General features: G+C 40.7%; 1 protein-coding gene across 25 annotated transcripts in view; it reads left to right on the top strand.

The window, feature by feature from the left end:
• ELAVL2 (ELAV like RNA binding protein 2) overlaps positions 1 to 25,518 on the top strand; it is a 148,302-nt gene that overhangs the window by 44,966 nt on the left and 77,818 nt on the right. Inside the window, exon 1 of one of the 25 annotated variants that reach the window (XM_039545436.1) lies at positions 10,945 to 10,962. The exons of the other annotated variants lie outside the window; for them this stretch is intronic. The gene's annotated coding sequence lies outside the window, so the exon portion shown is untranslated. Of the gene's footprint in view, positions 1 to 10,944; positions 10,963 to 25,518 lie in introns of those variants that run through there. 25 annotated transcript variants of the gene reach the window in all.

The following is a 25,518-nucleotide window of genomic DNA, read 5'->3' as shown; positions in this document are numbered from 1 at the left end:
CCTACCTCATCCTGGGATTTGAACCTAGTTCTAGCCAAGCTTATGGGAGCCCCCTTTGAGCCCTTGGCCACGTGCTCCCTGCTCTACCTGTCATGGAAGACGGCTTTCCTCGTCGCCAGACCACTTTCATGGAATGGAATAGCTCTTATGCTAATCTGTAGAAGAAGTCTGATACTTTCTGTGGCTGCTGGTTGTGACATGATCAGACTAATCCTCAAGTTCTACTTTGCATTTTGTCTGTTTAGCAATCTGGAAACCTTTTGTTTCATACCCTGGAGCCAGATGTTTACAGTATACATATTGGTTGGAAAAATAGCCTGCTTCTAGAAGAAACCTGTAAGACTAATGCATCATTCAATTATTTTCTTAAGCATTTAGTACTTTGAGTTGCTCTCCTTTTTGTGCAACAGATTCTTTAGTTTCCTCTAAGAGGCTTTCAGGATAATGTGTGTGTATGGAGAGAATTATTTCTCCTAGGAAGTTTTTTAGTAATATTTTTCAATGCTAATTGAATTCACTCTCCCTCAACTCCATGTTTTAATTCTGGCTTCCTAGAGAAGGGTTACTTACTGACACTTAGCTCAGCTTCCTTCGTTTGTAGTAAGAAATAATGGAAAAAATGCAACATCTTACCACCACCTCTATATGGCAGTTGGAGAATTATCACTGCTTTCTACTTCCCATGTGTTGACTTCTGTCCAGAGCAACGGATCTAGTGCAGGAGAGAGGCCAAACTCGTTTACCAGTAACTGAGTACTTTTAGGGATCCGCTGTCCTGCATATGCCCTATCCTGTGTTGTATAGTCTGTATTTTGTTAGCATGGGATTCTTTTATCTGTTATCAAGTCAAAACAAGAGGGAATGTTGTATGGCAGCGGTTCTCAAACCGGGTCATCTAATAACTTTGTTGGAAGCGGAGTCTAATGAAGTTTGAGAACCTCTGTATGGGATTAAAATATCACAGTACTGACTCAATGAAAATTTGATGGTAGTTTTGTCTCCTCCGCTCTGGAAACATTTTTTTTTTGTGGGGGAGAAGGGGGGATTGATTGAGGAAGAACAGCTTATAGTTTCTCTCCTAAAAAGAAACTGTCTGTTTTGCTGAATTGCATAGACCTGGTCATGTGTTATAGTTCATATTCTGAGCTGTGGATTTATGCTGGGGAAAATCAAAGTATTGGGTCAGAAAACAAACCTTACACTTCTTCCCATATCCTCCCGATACATCACTTACAAAATTTTAGGTGAGGTAAACAGCTTTCTTAGGAGTGGAAAGACTCTCTAGGAAAACCACTATGGCTTTCTTGTAGCTTTTTTTAAACTTTATTCAAATCCTCTCATGATACTGGCTCCTCTTTCTTCATTGCGTAAGACCTGTCTGAAGGCTACATACTGTATTTGCTCCAACTACTTATACTCTAAGTGAAAGTTTAAACATCTTGTACAACAGTCTGCTGTCAGGACTGAATTTATGGCTGTTGGTTGCACTAACATGCTTTCTACAGTGTCATGTTCCTAAACTTATAGGAATGCTTATGTGGAACAAGCCACAAAGGAAACTTATTCTAACTTCTTCTAGCTGCACGTGTAAATATGGCATGGGTAAGTAAAGATGAAGTCCAAACTTAAGTAAACTGCCAACTAAGGTGACCAAATGTCCCTATAATATAGGGACAGTCCTGATATTTGGGGCTTTGTCTTGTATAGGCACCCCCTCACCCCATCAAAATTTTTTTTTCTGCACTTGCTATCTGGTCATCCTACTGCCAACTCAGAACTGTCTTGAACATTTGGGTGGCCTTTTGAAGTAATCTATCAGGGCCCCTTCTTACATCTTCACGAAAGTAATCCACTCCTGTTTATTGTGATCACTTCCTTGGCACGTGATCAGCTAAATTACGTGGCGCACATCCATCCTTAACTGAATTGCTTCGTACAGAGGGGCATTTCTCAGTTGAGGACCATTTACTTGTACGTGTGTGTGTGTGTGTAGTTGTCACTTTTTAAATAAAAGTTAAGGGACAAGTTTCAGAATAAACAGATGGTTTGTGAGGCTGCTAGGGTACTCAATTATTTGATGGGGTTTATGTTCATTCTGGTGTTTAGGTCAAGAAGAAAGGGGCATGTCCTTTTTATCGGTAGTAGTAGATTGGGGGAGGGAGGGAAAGCCTATTAAAATATCCAGGGGGGCTTTTGCTGTGCCAGATCCTCAATACTTCTGACCTCTATTGAGACTCTGTGTAATATGCACAGACCTGAAGTTGAGCTGGCACACTGCCTAGAAAATGGAATAAAAGGCATCTTGCTAAATTCACCCATACCCCGATGGAACGCGACCCGATATAACACACATTCAGATATAATGTAGTAAAGCAACACTCCGGGGGGGGGGGGCTGCGCACTCCGGCGGATCAAAGCAAATTCGATATAATGCGGTAAGATTTTTTGGCTCCCAAGGACAGCGTTGTATCAGGGTAGAGGTGTACGTAGAAATAAAATGTTTGATATGCTGCAGAGAACTTAGTATTTTCTACTTCATGTACCTGTTACAAATATAACCATGATTCATATGCTCTCAAAAGTAAGAGTTGGTAGTTGGCAGGCAATGGTGCTCATGTTGTGAGCAGACTATAATGGGGTGAGGGAGGAAGTGTAGTGTAATTCAAGCCATCCTTTATCAACACTGTCTGAGCTAATGGATGGCAAAACATGGTTCATTGTAAATGGAAGCTTGTGGAGTGGCAAGAGAATATCTACTAAATGAAAAGTTACTCTATAAGCTGATTTCAGTAAACTGTTTTTGGGGTACTTTAGACAAGATGAAGCTTTATTTTGTCTGGGCAGCAAAGGAAGTAAAATGCTTTTGGCTGTGTTGATAAATTCTGTTTAAATGCAGGGTGTCATACTACAAAATGAGCTAGTTAAATTCTCTGGTGTACCAAATTCTGTGTTAAACACCTGGAGGCTTGTTCCTGAATGGGAAATACTAAGAGGCTGAAAAATGTTCTGCTTATGGGATAAGAATAAAAGCAAACGACTTGGAAGAATTTAGTGATCACCTAACTAAGAGTGTAACTGTTTTGAAGATGAATCTTCATCTTCATGAAGAATATGCAGACAGAGGACAAAGGAAGGTGGGGAAACTTGTAAGGGCTATAATGTTGGAATAGAAAGCATCTCTCTCAAACCAGTACCAGGTGAGGTTCCGTGTTGGGCAATAAGTAGGTAAGACTAGCTAAGAGAAGCCTGCTCCTCCTTCCTCTGGTCATAAGATATCAAGTGCTGTAGGGTGTTTTTCAGCAATATCAAAAAAATAAAATAGCTTGTCAGACTGAATCTTAAACATAGTGTCAAACATATTAACCTGAAATCACGTTCTAGCCACAAGCTGCTGCTTTTGTTTTTTTAATAACTTTCAGTTCCAAAAAAGGCTACTGCCTCTGGCTTTCAAAATGGATTTAAAAAAAAAATCCCACACTTAGATCATAACTGTAGAGCTAGTATTTCTCCTATAAATTTGAGGTGTGGACACTGCTCTGAAAGTAGATGTTTTCCAGTAGAAAATCACCAGGCTATGGGGTGGTAGAGTAGAACAGAGATGGGATTACGCTGTAGGATTTTTATTCTACTATTAACCTAGCAAGAATACATGCAAATAGGATGGTATGAATACTGCTTTTCAGCATGTCACTGACTAAACACTTACCTCTATACTTTGGTATTTCACAAAGGCATAAGGTAAACGTTGCCAAGCTCTGAGATTTTAGCACAGTGCCCTCTGAGGCATGGCCAACAGTAGAGCATGGTGGAATTCAGTGAAAGAGCTACCTGTCCTCTCTGCCATAGAAGCAGGGGAATGAGCAGAAAACTTTGAACAGTGATTCTCTGGGTTGGAGTAATACTGTTATCCTTAGATGATAAATGTATTGTGGTTCAGCTGAAACGAAACATCCGCATTTAGTGAAAAGGCATTTGGCTTGCTATAGCCAGTGAAAGTCAGTTAGTCCTCTATTCTTTCAGCAGGTTTTGAAAAGTGGTGTGGAGGGAAAGACATCTAACAGAAATATCATTCACTTTCTGTATTCTAAAAGTCTAGAAGAGCACGTATCAAACCTTTCTGGACTTCAGAAGATGAGATGGAGCTGTACTTCAAAACACCTACTAATAGACTGCTCTAAATGTTTGTCTTGGATGTCCAGTTTTCTTAGAACTTCCTTAAGATTTTTATCTTACACAAAATCACTTGTTTCTATGTGCTTCAATAATGGAAGTTTGAAAAATAGTGTATTTGAGACCATTTTGAAGATGGAGTGGGAGGAGAATAGTGGTGGAAAGAGTTCTTTTGATGGTGGGACAGAGAGGAGGCTGCCAGTTACCTTTCCTTGGTGCACAAGAAAAGGCAAAAGAAAAGGATAAGTACCAAATCTCTGCACATAGAATGGCTGGGTGTGTGATGCTGAAGATGTGGGGTAGATTTCATGGGAGTTAGTGATGCAGCACATGTATTCTCTTTATCTACTATCCTTATATAGCCCATCAGTAAGTATTGAAGCCTTGTGAAGTTTCAATAGCTAGAATAACAGCGGTAATTACAGAGAACACACTCTTTCTTTTGTGTTAAGACGGCATGGAGTTGTGGACTAAAACACACTGTGGAAGCAACCTCCTGCTATTGCTGGTTTTTCATTGCAGCAATTCATTTTTTCCTCCACCTTTACTGGTCAGTATGTCCTTGGACACCTACAGCCCCCAGCTGAGCTTTAGGCCATCTCAAGTGGGGGCCTGGACACAACAGAGGATGATTCCAGGACACAATTTCTCTTGGAATTCAGAGTTTTATCCTAGTTTCATGGCTGAGCCATTGGAAGTCTCCTTTCTTCTCCCCCCCCCCGCCATGAGAATAATCTATAAGGATCTTGTCAGAGGAGTTAAGAGTGTAGCTAATAAGGAAGTTCTGTGACCCTCTCAAAGCATAGCCCACCATAGAGAACACCGATTATGGCCTTCTTAAATCTCTCTAAAAGCAAGGAAGAAAACCATTGACAGCCTCCCCTGAGGCATTACATTACAAATGTTTTTTAGTCTCGGGCACCTTCATTTAAACCTGGGTGGTTGTGGTGGCAGCCATGGCGTGAGGTAGGGGTTTTGGCATCATACCTTATTCCTATACTTTCATCATTGGCGCCGCTCCTTTCAGGAGATGTCGCCAGCAATTTGAGAAACCAGATTTAGTGTCTGAGTGTAGTGTTAACATGTGCTCTTGTGATCTTTGACTTGGCCAGATTGCTATTTCCGTTGCCAGAGAGAGTCTATCAGGTGGAATGGCTTGCTTGTGGATCAATGGTTTCAGAGACTTGCTTCATCTCTGAATCAGTTCTCACTGGAGAAACTGTTCCCTCCACTGTTCCTTCAGCAAGTGGACAGAGCACCTTGTAAATCATGCTGCTGGAGGATGCTGATTGTATTTTGCTGCCCAGGCTGGAGCCGTAGGGAGTACCCCGAGCTCCAGCTGGAGCAACAGGGAGCAGAAGCCCTCAGCCTAGGCTGCTCCAAGCCCTGGCTGGAGTGTGTGTGTGTGGGGGGCGGAGGTCCCGAGCCCGGGCTGCCCAGCTTTAGCCGCCAGGAGCAGAATCCCCTGCTGGGGGAGGAAGCCACAAGCTTGGTGCCCAGAGCTGCAGCAGGAACTGTGGGAGGGCGGTGGCAAGAGGGGACAGAAGCCCAGAGCCAACTTTGGGTGTGTAGAAACCTATCTGCTAGAAACTAGTGGAAGGCCACCCAACTCAATGTATAGAGGCTATCCTACCGTTAGACCATGTCACTAGTCACTGTAAATGGTTACTATTTTCGAAGTTGGGGCTTAGTGGCATATGGAACCTTTCATTTCTATGTGTATTCCCCAGCCAGACCCTTGGAATTCTCCTTTCAGTAATGAAGCTTGCATGTGTATAAATAGACAGTGATCTTTAGATAAGAGTTAACTTAAGAAAATTCTTGCCAGAAGCTGTGTGTGTTCATTTTGGTATCTAACACCTTTCTCTTTTGCAATCGCTAGCTTGTAAACATTGCTAGTGAAAATGGTAAATTTTATACTTGGTTTAAAAACTTGGTAATGTAGGTCACAGAAATTTACCATAAAATGAACGTTATATACTAGGATGTCTGCTAAGTGAACTGGATAAGCTTGATGTTTTGAGATGCCCCCCATGAGGCATTGTTAGTAAATTCTATAGTAGCGCTAGCACTTCTTGCATCTACTTCTACATGGAAGCTGCAGCACAGCACATCTTTATACTCAAGGCACCAAGGTTTTAGGTTAAAGTTTGATTGGAGGAGAGGATAGAGAAGAAAATCTCTTCTTTGCATTGAGCCTACTGTAATTAATGACAGCCTCTGTATTGCTGAGTCATCCAGAATTACCTGTTGAAAATTGGATGGAACCATGTATAAGGAGTAGACTACTCAAGTGGATTGATAACTATACTAGGTCAAAACATACTGGTACAGGTTTCTGGGTCAAGTAATTCAGTTACAATAGGTTTACAAAATAATTTATGCCACTTTCTTCAATTACATTTTGAGTGTACCCTCTCAACTAGCTGAATCACTTTACCACTTACTCTTTGTGGCCTATCAATAGAAGGCTGATGATACTGCTTTCTGTCACCTGCCTCAGTAAATGCAAAACTCTCCACCTCAAGATTCTTGCATCTTTTTTTAGGGATTCCTATAAGAGCCCTGATAATACCTTCAGCCTTGTAGCTAATCCACTTATGTAGTGGATTGTATAGTAAAACACAGCAACTGTGCCGTTATACTCTAATTATAGTTAACAGCTTGTAATGTGCTAGAAAAATCAGAGGCTTGTATAAGAAAATTAGTATATACCAAATGGATTTCTGATTTAGCTGGCAGACTGAGCCACTTCTAGCTCAAGTTCCTGTAAGCAAATGATCAGAAATTCTTGACTTCTCTTCTACAGTAGGTTCTTTTACAGCTCAGTTGTTCAGTTGACCTGTTGGGCTATGTGCCTGCAACTCCTGTTGACTTCTACACATTTCTTTTATAAGATGGGAACCCATTTTTTTTAGTAGATGAATCTTCCCTAGGTGCAAATTATTGCGAAGATTACTTGGCTTGGGACCTTCTAAAACTGTTTCATAGAAGAAAAGTCTGTATTAATTGAATGCATGCAAAATTCTTAAGGATTTAGGTATTTGGTCGACCATGTTCAATGGCCCCGTTAATGTTCTGAGTGATGTCGTATCTCTATTTCCATGTGATGTGTGACTTGACTTTCAATTCCCCAAAGTCTTGCTTTTGACCCTTTTTGTTTGGGAGGGGGAGGGGGAATGACACTGGAAGTTTGAAATGAGGATGCTAGCTTGAGTTCTTTGGGTTTGATACAATTCAGTGCAAGTTTCTGATGACACTATTAAAAAGATTGTGCATCTTTTAAAATGTGTCTCTTTAAGGAAGGCTTTATCCAATTCCAGGTGATCTTTGAGAACCTTAATGTAAAAAAAGTGGACTGTCTAGAAAACAAGCAAACTGCTGGAACATGAGACCGTACGGATGAGCAAGAATGAAACAGTTAAACTTGCATACCCTAAATATTATCAAATGTACAGAGTTAACATGGGGGGGTAAAGAAGTAATTCTTTCCCTATGACTTTCCAATTTTGTGACTTAAATATTGCTTAAAACTAATTAAAGAAAATGACTTTCTGTGTTGGCTGCATCCCTTGAAGCACCATTTTACAGACAAATGTAAACTTCAGTGTAGGGAAGCTACAGATAAGTGAAGAAAAATCTATTGCCAGTAGGATTAAGGACAGTCAGATGCATTTTAAAAAAAAATCTATTAGAAGCAAAAGAAATCTTAGTAATTATATTGTTCTAAACCTAGTACGAGATGGTAAAATTGCTTATAGAAAAGGCAGTGTTCAGTAAATATTTCTTGTCTGTATTTGGAAACAAGGAGGTTGTACTCTTGTAATTCTGTAATAATGAAATACTTTCTATTCCAGCAATAACAAAGATGTAAAACAGCATCTGTTTAATGTTTTTAGTATGTAGGATTGGATAACTCTTACCTAAGAGCATTAAAATAATTGGCCAAGGAAGTCTCTGCATGAATGTTGATTTTTTGATAATTATGGAATGCTGAGGAAATTCCAGAAACATTGAAAAAGCTAATGTTCTGTCACTATTTAAGGGTTAACGGGATGATTTGTATGCCTCCGTGCTGTAGCTAAGAGTGAATGCAACCGTTGGGTATATTTAATATGGAAAATCAAGCAGAGTGGATTAAAATTATTTTAAAACAAATTTGTGTTTTTCACTTAATCTGTTTAGTATTAAAATTGAAATTATGACCACCTGTGTTAAAGCCTAACTCTCTGATTTTTTAATAGATTAATGTTGAATCATTTAGCAATTAGATTGTAATAAGTTAAAGGGAGCTGCTTTTTTTAAAAAATTTAATACAGAATCGGGGGAAAACATCTTTAACTTTTTTGCAGCCAACTCAAGATTTATAAGTGTCACAATGTCAGGCACTTCATTAACTTCTGTATTTTCAGGGTTTTTTACAATGGATTAAATGCTGGTATTGACATTTTTTCCAAATGTCAGTACTTTCTGTTGAGCAGAAAATATTTTTCCTTTAATTACTCTTGGTTTCATTTTAGCAGCTGCAGAGAGAATATTTTCTTCATTTGGACTAGTTCTTTCAGAGCTGAGAAGCTGACTGGTAATTTTGGAAAAAAATCAGTTTGTTTTTTCTCTTCCACTTAGAAGATATCATCCTCTCCCACCTGGTTTTTAACCACTAATTCTAACAACTTGAATGATGTGGGGCCAGATTTTTCAACGGTATTTAGGCACCTACAATTGCAGGTGACTACTGGGATTTTCAACAGTGCCTAACTCCTATTGATTTCCACTCCCATTGGTTTCAGTGGGATTTAGGCACCTAACCTGCTTAGGCATTTTTGAAAACCCAGCAGGCGCACACCTGCATTTAGGCACCTAAATAACTTTTGAAAATCTGGCTCCTGGTGACCAGGAGTAACCTGAATTCACCAACAGTGAATATTTCTTTTCTTTAATAAATTAGTGCTGTTTTTCATTTATTTTTATAAACTTTTTTCTTTATGCATCCAGCACATTTAAGGTAGCCTTATTTGACTAATAATTTTAAAAGGCTATTTTTGTACACTTAGAATTGAATTCCAATTTCCATGCAAATGCAGTCTGATGCAAATTATGTGTAAGAAATTACCTAGTAAATAAATGTCATTAGCATATTTTAAAACAATTTAAAAATTACAGCTTGAACACATGTATGTTTAGCTATATAATTGCTAATCTAAATATGTATAAATACACTGTATCCTTTGTGGCTAGCAAAATATACCAAATTCCATGTAAATCCTTTAGTTGCAAATCAACGTGTTAGTGCTTATCACAACCAATGAAAATGAACTTCTCCTTGTGGTGATAAAGTGCAAATGCAAAATGAGACTTAAATCAAGGAGGAAACACTAAAGTTCAGAAGCTGAATCCTCTCCAATTTTTTGGAGTATCCTTTGTGAAGGGCTGAAACCAGAACCAAACATAGTATTTCAGTAACAATCTCAAAGCCACAAAGGGTATGTCTACACTGCAACATGTATACTGCAATTAAACAGCCCCATAGCCCAAGCCCTGCAAGCCCAAGTCCTTGCAGTCCACAAATATCTAAATGTAGTGTAGACCTACCCAAAGAGATAATATTTCCCTATCTACTTGATCTCAGGATGGACTGATTTAAAAATCAAGGTTATCCAGATAATGGATACTAGCTTCTGAACTGTAGGTTGCTTTTGATTGGCATTAAGTGTCTCTGTCCCCTTTTTGCGGTCCATCAGTAATGGCTGCAGTAAACTGGAGTTAGCTTACATATGTAATCCAACAAAGCATCTTTTGGAGGACATTTGTATTCTATCAGAAGTAGTCGGCTTCCTTGTACATCTCTGCCAGTTGAACTCAAATGATCTGCCACTCACGCACCAGGAAGACTTTACCTGGCAAACGGAAACAGTGCCGACAACAAAAATACTACTCTTGAAGTTTGTCTTATTCCAGCTTTAAAACTTAATTAGGACTCAAAAGCTTAGAAAGCGATGATCTCAGTTTCTCAGTACATAGCTTGCATCTTTCCCTCTTGTGCAAAGCAGCTGATGAGAATATGCTGACTGAGTAATAATCATTCTGGCTGCGTCTTAGACTCTCTTGTTTTTCAGGATGCTGGTAATGTTTCCATCCATGTGTGGCAACTTCTGCTACTAAGAAACCTCTTGTGTCTGGGACCAGTCTTCCTCAGTTAGATGAGCTGTGGTCCAAATCTGTCAGCAGATCATGAACACTTATTTTCACTGAGATGAATATAGTGCCTTTTTTTTTTAAATATTCAAAAACATGAATCTGATCTTGATTGTATGTAGTTCCATGGAGAATCAAGGCCATTTTGTGTTGCCTGTAAATTGTTTTCCCTCAGTGTGCATCTGCATGTGTAGGATCCTTTCTCTTCTGGCTCTGTTTTCAAATTTCTTACTCCCTCAGTGTAAATCCATATAGTGGCTTACAAATGTTAATTGTGAGAAGATGCCTCTGAGGAGGTTTAATGAGCTTCTACAGTCAGATCTCTAACCCAAGTTCTGGTAGTATGCTTTCAGTAACTCGCTCCTTGCAGTTATGAAAGAACTACTTGGCAATGTCAAATCATGTTAATCATGAGTTATGGTAAGCAAAACAGTTTCACTGTCCATTTATTCAAGGCTGGGTGAATGGACTCATGAAAACTGTCCAGCCCAGGCATAATCTTGCAGGGCTTCTCTTACAGGTAACTTCTCCATAGAAGTGTTGACATGCTGTACATGCGGCGACCGCTGTCCTCCAGTTGGTTTAAAATACTAAGAGGTATGCTTGGCATGGGTTATCCTTCATTCTTTTTACTCTGACATTATCTTATTTCCTTGTTTTGCTTCCTGCCTGAAGTGGAAATCCTGCTTGGAGCTCTTTTGCAGCTCTGCTTCTGTGTAGGCAGGGGCGGCTCTAGGCACCAGCAAAACAAGCTGGTGCCTAGGGTGGCAAAATGTAGGGGGCGTTCCCTGCCGCCGGGGTGGGCGGCAGGCTGGGCCGGCGGACCTGCCGCAGTCATGCCTGCGGGAGGTCCACCGGAGCCCCGGGAGGACCGGACCTGCCGCAGGCATGACTGCGGAGGGGGCGCTTGTCCCGCGGCTCGGCTGGACCTCCCGCAGGCATGACTGCGGCAGCTCAAGCGGAGCCGCCGGACCCGCAAACCGTCCGCAGCCGTGGGAGGTCCCGCCGAGCCACGCGGGACCAGCGGTCCCTCTGCAGTCATGCCCGCGGGAGGTCTGCTGCTCCCGCGGCTCCGGGGCGCCTCCCGCGCATGACTGCTTGGGGCGGCCAAAAACGTAGAGCCGCCCCTGTGTGTAGGCAGGACGCTCAAGGATTCAACCCTGTGAAACTCTTAAGCTTAGTTCAGAAGGACTGAAGCTCCTGATGATTTGGTTGTCGTTCCCCCCTCCCTCCCCTTAATTTTACAAAGATTTTGGGTTTCTTCCTGCTAACTTTGCTTGTGACTGCGTACATTTTCAGCTGCACTTACTCTGTTTGTTTTTTGTAGTCAGTTTTTTTCTAAATAAGTCCCATCTCCTCCCAGAAAATCCAACTTCACTAATGTTCTATTAATGACTGTGCTTTTAAACAAGTGAAGAAATTGTGGTTCCCATAGCAACTAATACTACATAAGCCTCTTTACACACATGTAGCAGTTGGTGTCGCTTTGCCTGGTGTTACATGCTAAGGTATTTTGTACCACTTAAAGTACAGATTGCTGACAGAATCCCTTCTACACAGTTTGATTCAGTCTGTCATTCTTTATGATTTTTAAGGGTATTGTGGTGTTTCTAAGAACACTTATTAAATTTCCTAGGCGCTACTGATAAGACTCATATCCCCATATGTTGGCACAGTCTCACAATTAATATGTGATTTACAGGTGGGTGAGGTTGTGATGCTGGAGCCCCAGGTCATGTTACTTTGATATTCGTACAAATCAAAGCGATACTTTAAACACCGAATACACGTATACTTGCAGTGTTCTCATTTATCCATATCCCATTGTAATGTAGTAGCATTTACATTGTGTATACCCCTGTAACTAAATAACCCATCAAACGAGGGAGATTCCTAGTGGAATGCAAATGAAGAACTTCAACAGAAAAGTGCTCAATACAAAGCAAGTTGTCATTCTGTGTAGTGAACAGAAGTCAAAGGCTCATAATGCGTTCCTCGCTCTGGCATCAAAAGAAAAGCCCATGTGGGTAGTGACGCTGTCAATTTGTTTTCTGTTAGAAGAAGCTATAGGTATGAGTTCAAGAAAAGATCCTGGATCTCTGGACTGTTTGGACTCTTACAGGGGAAGTGTACCAGATGCAAAGCAGAGATCCCCAGAAACAATATGGGTACCTCAAAAAGACTTTTGGGAACCTGGTAGTTTATTACATTACTGCCACCATTTGGAATTATAAACTATGATTCACCTTTACTTTACTGCTTTAACCTCTTAACTCATTTCCTTGTCTTGGCTAATAAACATTTAGTTAGTTTTACTATAGATTAGAACTGGCTGCCAGCATTGCCTGGAGTACCAGTTGATAAGGGGTAAGTGACCGGTCTCTTGGGACCGGGAGAAACCGGAGTATGGTGTGACTTTTGGGTTTTTTTGGGTTTTGATCTTTTATCACAAAGTCCAGCTTATCTGGGTGGCAAGAGACACTGGAGAGTGTAAAGGGGACTGTCTGTGACTCCATGGTAAGGCTGTTACAGTAATTCAGGAGTTCACATTTGTTACTGGCTTGGTGAATTTTTTTATTCAAGAACATTCCCACCGGTTTGGGGTGTCTGTCCTGTTTTCTGACTGTCTGCCCTAAGGTAGATCCTCTCACAGTTGAGCCACTCTAGACAGCATGACAGGAGTAACTTGTTCTGTTGGGCCAGCTTCTGTTGGTGAAAGAGACAAGCTTTCGAGTTCTTATTTTGTGTAGCTTGAAAGCTTGTTTCACCAACAGAAGTTGTTCCAAGATATTATCTCCCCCACCTTGTCTCCCTAATGTCCTGCGATCAACACGGCTACCACACTGCGAACAATCTGTGGTTAAAGTACATGTATTATGAAAAATGGAACAAATTTGCAGTCAAGATAAACTTACAGACTAGTTTTGAAGAAAGAAAAGGCCCTATCAAACATACTTATACAAAAGAAAAAACTCAACTTCCCACGTGCTGTATATAATGCCAACAAAACAAGATTCTCAAGACCCAGAAAAATGATACAGGTATATAGAATAGAATGTGTGTCAAATAGCAGCTGGCAGTCACATTCTTACTGCTCTAAATGGTATCTTGACTTTGTCCTATCAGTGCAAATTTACAATAGGTGGGAAAATAAGAGCGTTTATTTTTAGAAGGGGGACTTCTACAATAAGATAGGCCAGAGACCTCCAGCATAGCCTATTTCATGCCCTCTGTTAGAATGTTTGTGAACGTTTCTGGTCTGAGAGATTCTGCACTCAATAGTTCCAATCAGTCAAAGGATATAGTAATTAAGCAGAGCATTAATGATATGAATTTTCATATTATACTAGCAAAGTTTTTTTAATATTCCCTATTTTTGCCCCCCTTTCTTCTCTCCCCGCCCCCCCTTGGTGACTTCTCAATCTGTTACATGTCTGAACGTACCCTTTCTGGCTTTTGTAGTAGCCAAACTTACTGATATGATGTCAACAAATTAGTATTGGCAAAGTTCCTTATACATTTTCCAGTAGCTTGGGAGATTCACAGTACAAACCACTGACACACATTCACTTTTTAAATTCCAGTTCCTAGCTGTACTTTGAGATGGTGAAGGCAATGAGAGGGAGGGTACGCATTATTTCAGTATGTCAGTGAGTTGAAGCTAGGCTTTTTTAAAATAAAGTTCCCACCTGCCTCTCTTCTCTTTCCTTTTCCAAGATTATCTGTTCAGAGCACATCACAGCTGGTAGCCTCATCCAGCAAGCCAAGGAGTGAATGTGTGGGGACAGAGGACTGTTGTCATCCCTAGAGATATTCTCCTGGAATAGTATTTTGAGACATGGACAGGGCTGTGTGAGAGGGTTACCTTGGTAGCCCATGTGTTGTATTGCAGCAGTTTTGTGGATAGAAAGGTCCAATTTCCCAGACTGTCAATCTTGCACGTGGTTTGGAGGGATGAGGTTTAAAAACTGCACTTGATGGCCTCCATTGTGTTACCAAAATTTAAGACAAACTAGTAAATTGTTCTTTCTAATGGGAGTACTTAGTAAACAAACCTGACTTCCATATATAAGGAAGGGTGGTACACAGGCAAGGAACTGTAGATAATGTTTGGCAGAATCTCTGTTTGTAGGAGATTCTTCATTGGTTTAAGTTACAGTAATGGTGACCAAAGCTCGGTAGAATGTTTATGAAGTCAGCGTTTAGTGCAAACGACTGTGGATTGAGCATGTGACCATAAGACAGGTGAAATTGTAGAAAACTCCATTTGAGCATGGAGGTTTTCAGTAAGCATACACACATTCAGTATTACAAATAAGGAGCATTTTTGGTAGCCATAGGTGTAGTGGTTTTTTTTTAAGTGTAGAAAAGCATTCTCATTTTGTCGGTTAAAGGGGAACATCAAAATACATGATCCACTTTTTGTGTTGGTGCTTAGCCACAAGTCCCAACTTGGTCCTCGAGGATCGTTATCGGTTCTCTTTGGTCAGCCAGCAGGAGACGCTCGTGGATTTAGAGGAGAAAGTAAGTGCTATTTGTGCAGCACTAATGGGTCCCATTAGAACTGAAGACTGGAGCAGGATGTTGCATTTGACCACTAATGGGGTTCCCTTTCACACATACTTCCACTGCCTTATGGAAGGGTTATTGAGCTGTGAGAGTGCAGATGTAAGGGTAAAATGCACATGTGGGAATTGAGAGTAATAACTAAGGGGCACTTATTCATATTAGGAGAAATTAACTCTGCTCCAGAATACTCAGATGAAAGACCCTATAAAACATATTATAAAGGCAGGAAAACTGAGATACAGAGGCACAAACGGAGTGACTTGTTAAAGGTCCTGCTGCATTAGGTTCTATTCCCATATCTCCCACTAGAGTCCTGGTACGCTATTGTAACTGATAGGTCTAAAAGGATGGGAAATAGAAAACAATGTATGGTGAGGCAGTTATTCCAGGTTGTGCAAATGAATGTCTGTTTAATCATTGTGTGTGCCTGCTGCAGAAATTCATGACTTTTTTTAACACTACACGTAGTCTCTGTCCAAGGCAGTGTCATTTCAGACAGTGCCAGTTCTTTCAGAGGAAGATATAAAACATTCCATCTCATACAGGATTTGGTAACTTTGCATTAACAAAGTGGGGTTTAGGAAGATTGTTGAAACCATTTATAAGAAATGGTAGGAATAATTAGTCATAATCTTGGATAACTCAAAATAGTCTTCTCTGGGAGGTGTGAAAGACTAAGGTAAGTGTTCGGGTTTTTTTGTTTTAACTTAAGCCCGCTTTTATAGCGTGAAATAGGTTACTTGTTGCTGTGTGGAAACATTTGATTATGAATGAATGGATAAATTTGTATCCTAATCAGGCTTCATACCGGCTACCTCTTTCTCCTTACCAGAAGGGTACTTTTTTGCATGAAATACTGGGCAGAGACAGCATATTGCTAAATGTTAGTACAGTGCTCAGCATAGTGGGACCTGAGTCTGTATGTGCTAACACAAATAACATAACTTTTAGTGAACTGTTATAAAGAAGGCCAAATCTGAATTTAAGGATTAATCTGAGATTTGGGATCTGGGAGACTTGTGAAGGCATTTGCCCGGTTGACCAACAAGGGCACAGTACTAAGATTAATAAGCGTGGTGAAGAAGTGTTTGAATAGCATCAGCACAATACTTCAGTCATTCTCAAGATTAGTAGATGACGGTATTATCTATACATTTTGTCTTGTATCTAAGTCTGTCATCTTTTTAACCTAGTTCCTTTAGAGAGCTGTAGGGGAAATGTGGGGTGGGATAGGGAGGTAACTTTCTCCCTATGGAGTGAGTAAGCAATAGTATCTGCACAGTGTGGTATGAGTAGGAAAAATCCTTGTACAGCCACAATATGGGAGAAATGTGAATTTGTCTGAAGAGCTGGGAGAAAGGTGTTTGGACAAAACTCAGTCTCTAAAGAAGGGATTTTATGGTGTTTAACTATCTAGGATTTGTGGCTGCTTTTCATTGTTGAGCATAGCTAAGTACAATGGAGAAAGACAAAAGGGTTGGCTTTCTAAACGCATTCTGTGTTGGTCTAACTCTGTTCTCCTTAAGTTTTTGATTGGAGCAAAGTTCAGGCAATGTTGAGCACTTTTTTGAAAATCATTCCATAATGTGTCTTATTGTGTAATACTTTGCTCTGGGTGCTGGGAGGAAAAACTCCTTTGACAATAGCCGGTGATCAGTTTCTTTGAAGCAAGCAAGTGAATAACTCTAGAAAATGGGCCATCTTAACTTTCAGTGATAAACTTGTTTTAAGAATATTTGAGTGAAATAGAGCAATAGAAACCAGAGTTTTTTGGCTACTTTTATTTAAAGAGTCTTTTGGAGTGATTCTGTAGAATCTGATTACTTAAGTGATATAATATTCATTTTAATCTTAATTCTTAGTCAGTTGACATTCTCAAATCACATCTTTATTGCCATTTCAGTCATGTTGCTTTACTCAGATTGGATGCTGTTACTTTTTAAGGCTAGTTATGTACAATTTTGGGCTCTGCTAGCAGCAGTAGGAGTTAAGGAAATCCCTTATTGTGGTGTCGTTGGCTATTTATTTTGGCAAGTGGGAGACACTTTACTTACACCCTGGTTTGCAGCCAGCACTGAAATTCAGAACTGGCTTTGATTTGCCAATTGGCCAAACACCTTATGTAAAATGGAAGCCCCATCGTGTTGGGGGCACTTCGGGTGTTAGGGTTAAACCTGAAAACTCAAACTTTAGCAATATTGTTGCAGATAATAGTTGTATAAAGCCAACCTTTTTTTAAAGTGAGCTATTGAGTGTTCAGAACTCTTCAAAATTAGGCCATTTATTTAAGCTCCAAAATATGGATTTAGAAGCATAACTTGAACCTATTTTTTAAAAATCTCTGCTCCAGAGCTGATTGATAGTGTCTAGCTGTCTATTGTGCTATTCTCTGGCAGTGCAATAAGGAGAAAGTGGAGGATTATATTTTATATTCCTGCCCTTTCTTCTAAACTAACTGCAGCAACTCAGTGCTGGGTTTTTTATTGTGGGAAGTTCAGTGAAATACATGTTCAATGTGAAGCAGAGGTTAAATAAAGCACAGGGATTAGGATGTGTAAAGAGAACAATACTGAAAATATTAGGGCACCATATAAAATCAGTGGTATGTATTCGTGAAACACTATTAACTTCTGGTCCCTTATCTCAAAGGCGTGCGGGTGTTTAGGAATAGGCAAAGATAGTGGCATTTTAAAGCTTGAAAAGATCTGAACTCTTTGCTTTAAGAGGAGACTAATAAGGGGGAACATGATAGGGCTATACAACGTAATAAATGGCATGGTGAAGATGTGTCAGGACAAATACCAGTAAAAACACACTTCTTATAATACAAGAACAAGGGACATCAGCTATATAGTTAAGACAGAAAATTTAAAACTGACACAAGGAAATAATTATCTAATCAACCTGTGGAATTCATTGCCATAAGATCATTTTAGGTTGCGTTTAGCAGGATTTTTAAAAGGACTAGATGTTGATAACTGGATTGTTCAGTGACAACAAATAGGTTGGCTGGTTTTTTTCCTAAGGGCTTCTGGGCATTAGGAAGTATCTGAACTTCCTATCATATCATAATTATCCATTGTGGAGTTTCTTGCCAGAGCCCGGTGCTTCAGAGGAAGAGGAATTGAATTCTGGATTAAGAGGCTGGCCTACCTAGACAATATCCTAATATAGTTGTTGTTTTCCTCCCGTTACTTGATCTTGAACAAGGTCTTTAAAGGAGAGAGCAGAAGCTACATGAGGCTATCAACCAAGCTGCAGCTCTCCTATTCCATAAATGAAGGACAAGGTAGAGAATGCTGATTAGAGTGTCTCCAGTGTAAAGAGCATACCTCTGCCCCAGTTGGGGACTGAAAATGCTGCAGCTCAAGTTACGGACTTTTATGACCTCTTTTATTCCAAAGATCTTTGCAGAGCCTTCTACCAATGAGAGAAATACAAATTTAATATCTGAAATGTATAAAGCAAGCTGGAAAGCTACGTGGAGGGGAGAATTTTGAATCTGTCATGCATCAAAAAAAGTAAAGGGCAAAAGCAATGCTCTTTACTTTGTGTTTCACCTTTAGTAGCCGAATGTCTAAGGGGAAAGGAAAATGAGTATTTCTCTTTCTAAATTGAGAATTGGCTTCTGATTCTTGTACTGCTTGAGCAGAAGCACAGTTTCTAATCCTCCCTATTATACATTTTTCCCCTCCATCTGTGGAAATAGTTTAGCTTTAAAGCCTTGTGGGGAGGGGGCGGCTTTCAGAAGTACAGTAGAACCTCAGAGTTACGAACTCACAGGTCAACCACACACCTCATTTGGAACCCAAAATACACAATCAGGCAGCAGCAGAGATGAGGGGGTTGGTGGTGAAGCAAGTACTGTTAAATGTACACTGTTAAAGGGATTTTTATATTAACTTTCCAAGGTGAGGGAACTGTTTGTGCTTCATTTAAATTAAGATGGTTAAAAGCAGCATTTTTCTTCTGCATAATAGTTTCAAAGCTATATTAAGGCAATGTCCAGTTGTAAATTTTTGAAAGAACAATCATAACCTTTTGAACAGCCTCCATTCTTGATGTGTTTGTAACTCAGGTTCTACTGTATAGTAGGTCCAAAAATGTCATGGATACTTACTGTGACATTCCCCCAAACATAGCTTTTTGCAGAATTTCAGAACTTGAAATTTTTTAGTCACTTTTTTTGATGTACTCATTTTATTCACTGTTTTCCTTGTGTATCTTATTCTCTGGTGGTACTTTGTAATTTCTCAAATAATTCACATATCTACTGTGTGTAGTTTCCCTTCATGCATATGTATGTCTTACCATCAAACCATATTTTGTGAAATGTATATTTGAGCTATCGCCTACAGAGTCATGCCTAAGGATTCATTCAGACCCAGGTCTTGTCTTTATCCTTTCATGTGCAGGTGCGCCCAAAAATTTATCTTGGGCATAACTTTCTTGGGAAAATAGTCTGTATCCTCCTTTTATTTAAGAGTGGTGTTTACAACGGTGCATTTGTCGCTTTATAATGTATGAATGCAGAGTAACTTAAGTCTGAGTGTCTCCAGAAATGACTCTCTTTTTAATATAATAAAAATCTAAAATTGACTTTCTAATGGCTTCCTGAAAGGTATGGGTTTAGCAGTTAAAATAGTAGACTTAGCTATCGTTTGACTTATACCAATTTATTCCCTATGGTGTCAAGACAATGTTATCAGTCTATCACGTCAGGGATTCTCTGGCCATATTCTACATTTTTGCTTACTTTTAAGGCTACTTTCTATAGCATCATATTAACTTCCAAAAACATTGTTGTTAGAGGTCCTCCTAAGAGGCCTTTTTCAGTAAAACATTATTATAATATACTCATATCTAGAATGTAACCTTTTAACATCTGTATCCTAAATGTAGTAAACTGGTGCACATTTTTAAAAAACACTTTAAACAGTCTCTTGACCAATCTCCTGCTTGATGTCAAATGACTTGGTATCCAGGCTGTTTCTTTCAGATCTGTCCACAGTCTTCAGCATCATTAATCCTGAGGCTGAACCATGTCTGCAGATCCTACTAAGAGTTGACAGGGCTGCTCTTAGCTGGTTAAACTCCTTTCTGTCTGAAGATCCGTTCTGCTGAGGACACTCATAGGCGTTCCAATTTGTTAAGCAAGAGTGAAGACCCTTTATAAGCATTGTGAAGGCGTTCGTAAGGGAAGTGGACAGCCTAACGGGGTTTAGGGCATGGTTGAGGGGCTAGATGTAAATCTTCTCAGACAAGACTGTGTACTTATCTTATGGGGTTAACAATTTGAAGAAATAACAATTTTATCTGAATCCCAGACGAATGGAATCTCTTATTTCTAAGTCTTGTAACCAGGAGGGCTGCTTCTTGACTCCCATCTTCCTCACTTTCTTCTGTATGGTAGCTGAAAAACATTTTAGCTGCTTGTGCTAATCTTTTCCCTGTATAAAGGGGAAGAGGCTGCCGGCAGGGTGATACTAGTGAGGGCTGCTCGGCTTAGGAATTTGCTTCCCTCCTGGATAGTACTTTGTAAAATCCAGACATTCAGGTCCTGCAATCAACCTGCTCTTAATTCAGTGAGAAGGCCAAGAGATTTGAGTGGTTATGTACTGTGTGTGGTCACAGGAAATTGTCTTGGGACTAGAAATTAGTTGTAGCAGGTTAAATCCTCCTTTTCCTTTTTCCAGGACTAGATTTGTATCTAGTATTTGCATTGTTTCAAAAGAGATTTTAAAGGACTTGTTGATCTGGTGCCTCATCCCCATTGGCTTGTACTTGGGTTTCATTAGCTTCCACTTTGGTTTTCAACAAAGCTGAAATCAGAATCTGGGTCAGTGAGTTATGTAGAATTTTTTTCATTCTCGTCAATTCCTGAGGGATTGTAGTTTACCTAGGTACAGTGCTTCTCATTTTCCCACTGGGAGAAGGCAAGTTTTCCCCCCCTCCGCATTCTGATTTCTTCACCCTACAAGGGAGGAGACCCCTGTAACAAGATGAGGATGGGTAACTTGTCTGCATTGCTGACCCACTGAGCAAAGGTCTGTCTTGGAACTTTAATACTCAAGTCCCAGTAATAACAGGTATTTAATTCTTCCCTTCTAAAATTAAATTGGTTACAGTTGGAGTCTGTGGCACCTGACACTCAGGACTCCTGTGAATTCTCTGCTTTATCTTCTGGCCCTGTGTCACTTCCTGATACTTTTTTGCATATTGTTAGCAGTTCCAGCTGCTTCATTCTTGGTTTTTTTTTTTTTTTTTGGTTGCAGAATCAGGGCTTGAAAAATTATTCCCCTGTGGCATGTAAGAAGTTTTACTGCATGAATACCGTTGCCTTCTGCAAAACCTAAACTTCTGTTAACAAACTCAGTTTATAGTGCTTACATCTGCATCTTAAAGAATAGCCTTGCAAAGGTGAGCACCTAAATGTCAACAGTGTGTGTAACCAGTAGGCTGCTGCCCTGAGTTTGCAGACAACTCTTTTTTGTATCTTCTGCTGCTCATAGCTTTTGCAAGCTCCAGGGGAGAACCGGAAATGCTTTGCTCAGTTTTCACTTCTACTACTAGGAACTTTGTGGCGGGGGAGGGGGAAGACCATGAAACTGACCAGGTTTGCAGCCATTTCAGGCCTGGTCTACACTACGCGTTTATACCAAATTTTAGCAGTGTTAAACCGATTTTATGCTGCACCCGTCCACACAACGAAGCCCTTTATATCGATATAAAGGGCTCTTAAAACCGATATCTGTACTCCTCCCCGACGAGGGGAGTAGTGCTCAAATCGGTATTGCCATGTCAGATTATGTCTGTTCTATCAGAGCTCCGTTACAGAAGACGAAATGACAAAGCATTTGAAAAAAATCTCCAATCTATGATAGACAGAAGCCACAGCAGGGACTCCGCACAGTGCTGCGTGAGAAGCATAACAGGAAGCCAAAGAATCAAATGTATGCTCATGGAGGGAGGGAGGGGGTACTGAGGACTCCAGCTATCCCACTGTCCCAGCAGTCTCCGGAAAGCATTTGCATTCTTGGCTGGGCTCCAAATGCCTGAAGGGTCAAAAACATTTTCCCGGGTGTTTCAGGGTGTATGTCATCAATTTACACCCTTCCCCCCCTCGAAGGAAAAAGGGGAAAAAATCGTTTCTCGCCTTTTTTCAATGTCACCCTTTGTCTACTGCATGCTGCTGGTAGACGGGGTGCTGCAGCGCTAAACCGCAGCATCCTCTCTCCTCCCCTCCCCGGTGGCAGACGGTACAGTACAGAAGGACTGATAGCCGTCCTCGTCATCATCCTGTGAGTGCTCCTGGCTGGCCTCGGTGAGGTCGGCTGGGGGCGCCTGGGTAAAAATAGGAATGACTCCTGGTCATTCCCAGCAGATGGTACAGAACAGCTGTTAACCATCCTCATCATAGCAACTGGGGGCTGAGCTCCATCAGCCCCCCCCACCTTCATGTCTAAAGAAAAGATTCTGTACTGCCTGGACTATCATAGCAGCTGGAGGCTTCCTCCCCCTCATTTTATCTCACTAAAAACTCAGTGTTTCTTATTCCTGCATTCTTTATTACTTCATCACACATTGGGGGACACTGCCACGGTAGCCCAGAAGGGTTGGGGGAGGAGGTGGGGTTGTTGCAGGTGCACCCCCTAGAATGGCATGCAGCTCATCATTTCTGCGGGATCTCTGGGGCTCTGACACGGAGCAGCTGTGCTCTCTGGTTCTCTAGTTCACTTGCCCCATATTCTAGGCAGGACTGACTCTATTTTTAGACAAAACAAAGGAAGGGAATGACCCGGGCAGTCATTCCCATTTTTGTCTATGCGCCCCTGGCCGACCTCAGCGAGGCCAGCCAGGAGCACCCATGGTAGCAGCAGATGGTACAGAACAACTGATAACCATCATCTCATCGCCAATTTACAATGGCATGGCAGACGGTGCAATATGACTGGTAACTGTCTCTGCTACCTTGCAAAGGCAAACGAATGCTGCTGTGTAGCAGTGCAGTACCGTGTCTGTCAGCAGCATCCAGTACACATACAGTGACAAAAGGCAAAATGGGCTCCATGATTGCCATGCTATGGCGTCTGCCAGGGCAATCCAGGGAAAAAGGGCGCGAAATGATTGTCTGCCGTTGCTTTCCCGGAGGAAGGATTGAGTGATGACATTTACCCAGAATCACCCGCAACACTGTTTTTCCATTGGGATCTCAACCCAGAATTCCAATGGGCAGGGGAGACTGCGGGAACTATGGGATAGCTACCCACAGTGCAAGGCTCCGGAAATCGACGCTAGCCTCGGTACATGGACGCACACCGCCGAATTAATGTGCTTAGTGTGGCCGCGTGCACTTGACTTTGTACAATCTGTTTTACAAAACCGGTTTATGTAAAATCGGAATAATCCCGTAGTGTAGACATACCCTTACTCTAGCTCTTCCGGAAATGTCTGAGGAGCAGCTGAAACTGGTACTTGAGCTATTCACTGAGGGAGGACCTGAAACCAGAGTCCTCTAACCCCCACTCTTCATACAAACAAGGAAGATGAGTTGATGCACAGAATTTGGGTAGTCATTACCAAATGGAAGAATGACCTGTAGTCTGTGGGGTGGGGACTTAGGTTTTGGCATAATTTGGCTATGGCTAGATATCCAAGTTCTATTTACACAGTACATGTCCAGGTTAAAAAAAACATCTTAATTATGGCCTGGAAGAGTCTTCCAGAACCACCTCTATGGTGGATCAAATCCTGTATTTCCACAAATAAAGTCACCAGTCTTCTCCCTAATAGCATTCACAGGACACTTTACAAGTACGGTGGCCACCTTATTAGCTGAAGGGAAAATGGATTCAGTGGTTCTTCCTTGCATACATGCACACATACCTCTTTTTACAAAGTATTATATGTTTTGGTATATGCAGTGTTGTAGCCGTGTTGTCCCAGGATATCAGGGACACAAGGTGAGTGAGGTAATATCTTCCACTGGACTGACGTCTCTTGGTGAGAGACAGCTTTCAAGCTTACACTGAGCTCTTCTTCGGGTCGCAGAAGTTGATCCAATAAAATATTACCTCACCCACCTTGTCTTTGTACATATTTGGTGTCAGCCTGTGTAGATGGTGTCTTTTGGCCTTCTGGAGCTGAGTGCTCTTGCTTTGCAGAGGCCTTTCCATACCAAATTGGGGAGTAAGGGGGCACCCATGTTCAGAAGCCATTGTCTAGACTGAGACTATTAGATGAGTAAGAACAGAAGACTTTGCTTACCTCTGTAAAATTCTGCAATGACACACTAAGTAATCTAGAGTTATAAAGAGCAGATAGTTCTTTACGGTCTGTTCATTTTCTCCCCCCACCCCAAATCATGCTTTTAAAATCCAAGGAAAAATCCATCTGAAGGAACCTTGGTAATGATAGTTTATTTGGGATAGAAAATAATGTTGGAAGCAAGTGACTGTTCATGTTGGTTAGAAAGTTCAAACAAGAGGTTCAGATTATCGAATGAATCATTGCAGAAAGCCAACTTCATTGGGGGTGGGGGAATTTCACTTCCATGCCCCTTAGCTTTGATTCCACAAACTTGCCTGCTTACGCAGCCTTGTAGTTTTTGTGCAAGCAAAATTCCTATTCACATCAGTAGTTTTCCCTCCAATAAGGAAAAGTGTGTAACTTGAGTCCTTGAGTTATTACTTGACTCTGAAGAATAGCCAAAGGCAAAAATTTTTCATGTCTTTCACCTGCCAAAGTTTTTAGAGAGAATGTTTTATCCCATTCACATCACTTGTACTGGGTTTCAGTCTTTTTTGGCTTAAAGTTCATACCATGTCATTTGATCACATTTAATTTCCGGATGCTTTCTTGTTTTTGGGAATTAAGCAGTTCTAATAGCTGAGCCCACAAGTCTCCATGCAGATATTCAATACTAATCTTCTCTAGTTCTTCAATGTTTTTCTAGGTTACTTCAGTCTCCCTTCTTGAAGTTCAGTGTCTCTATTCTACATTCTCATATGGTCTCATTTCTCTCCTCCATTGTGGGAATAGCCAACTTTGTCCTACTGTTACTTAGGACGAAGGGCTATTGAGCTGCAGAAATATGTATAGGAACGTTGTTGAGCAGTTTTTATCCTCGTAATTGCTCAGAAATAGGCTGTTCAGAGAAACAATTATTTTAGAAAAATTGATACCATAATATCCCAGAGTGAAGTTCAGGTTTATATTAGGATTGCTGATATCACCTATTAGTTCTGTTCCTTGGTCTTTCTGTGTTTTATATTCATGGTTTCTGGATGGCATCTGGGTGATAACTTGATTTTATTATATCCAATCTGGGTTTCCTACCTTTGTGCTTATTTTGTTAGTATTTAAGGAAATCTTTATAGTGCTTTCTCTCCTTTTAACTTTGCTCTTGAGACGTTAGAGTATATCATTGATTCTCATGCACCAGGCTTTAGAAATGCCAGCTGCATTTGTCTTCCGATGCCAAGGATTCTTGCTCACTTCTAAAGCTTATTAAATGGATATATGGAAACGTTTATTGGTATCCCTCTTCACTGTTCCCTGCAGATGCTTGCATTCGGGATTATA

The sequence above is a fragment of the Mauremys reevesii genome, linkage group 6 (assembly GCF_016161935.1).
Source record: "Mauremys reevesii isolate NIE-2019 linkage group 6, ASM1616193v1, whole genome shotgun sequence".
NCBI lineage: Eukaryota > Metazoa > Chordata > Testudines > Geoemydidae > Mauremys > Mauremys reevesii.
This window is presented reverse-complemented; position numbering and strand designations above follow the sequence as displayed.